The 1,051-nt window shown below is 47.1% G+C and overlaps 1 protein-coding gene across 1 annotated transcript in view; it reads right to left on the reverse strand.

The window, feature by feature from the left end:
* ZGLP1 (zinc finger, GATA-like protein 1) overlaps positions 1 to 1,051 on the reverse strand; it is a 5,823-nt gene that overhangs the window by 1,730 nt on the left and 3,042 nt on the right. The window lies entirely within an intron of this gene.

The following is a 1,051-nucleotide window of genomic DNA, read 5'->3' on the forward strand; positions in this document are numbered from 1 at the left end:
TAGAGACGGGGTTTCACCATGTTAGCCAGGATGGTCTCAATCTCCTGACCTCATGATCCACCCGCCTCGGCCTCCCAAAGTGCTGGGATTACAGGTGTGAGCCACCGCGCCCGGCCAATTATTATTATTTGAAAAATAGTAAGCACAGGGACAGCCTGCCAGGTTCCAATCCCAGTTCTCCATGTCCTTGCTCTATGAGCCTGGACACATTATCTCCTACTCTGTGCCTCAGTTTCCTCATCTGTAAAATGCTCTTCCCAACACAACAGCTTTTGTTTTTCTTTGAAAATTTTATTTATTGATTTTTAGAAAGAAATGGGAATCTGGGTAATATAGGGAGATCCCATCTCTAGAAACATAAAAAAATTAGCCAGGAGTGGTGGTGCAGGCCTGCGCTCCCACCTACTTGGGAGGCTGAGGAGGAAGGATGGCTTGGGCCTGGGAGGTCGAGGCTGCAGTGAGCCATGATTGCGACACTGCACTCCAGCCTGGGTGACAGAGCAAGACCCTGTCTCAAAAAAAAAAAAAAAAAAGTGGGCAGGCATGGTGGCTCACGCCTGTAATCCCGACACTTTGGGAGGCCAAGGTAGGTGGATCACCTGAGGTCAAGAGATCGAGGCCATCCTGGCCAACATGGTGAAATCCCATCTCTACTAAAAATACAAAAGTTAGCCAGGCTGGTAGTGGGCACCTGTAACCCCAGCTACTCCAGAGGCTGAGGCAGGAGAGTCGTTTGAATCCAGGAGGCAGAGGTTGCAGTGAGCCGAGATCATGTCATTGTGCTCCAGCCTGAACGACAGAGTACGACTCCATCTCAAAAAAAAAAAAAAATTATTGTTTTGGCGGCATAAGTTATAATTATAATTTTTATAATAACAATAAATAAGTAAAAATTAGAGATGGGGGTCTTACTATGTTGCCCAGGCTGGTCTTGAACTCCTGGGCTCATGCAATCCTCCCACCCTGGCCTCCCAAAGGGCTGGGATTACAGGCGTGAGCCACCAGGCCCAGCCTCCCAAAGGTTTTTTTTTTTTTTTTTTTTTTTTTTTAA

Source organism: Mandrillus leucophaeus, unplaced genomic scaffold (assembly GCF_000951045.1).
Source record: "Mandrillus leucophaeus isolate KB7577 unplaced genomic scaffold, Mleu.le_1.0 Scaffold112, whole genome shotgun sequence".
Taxonomy (NCBI): domain Eukaryota; kingdom Metazoa; phylum Chordata; class Mammalia; order Primates; family Cercopithecidae; genus Mandrillus; species Mandrillus leucophaeus.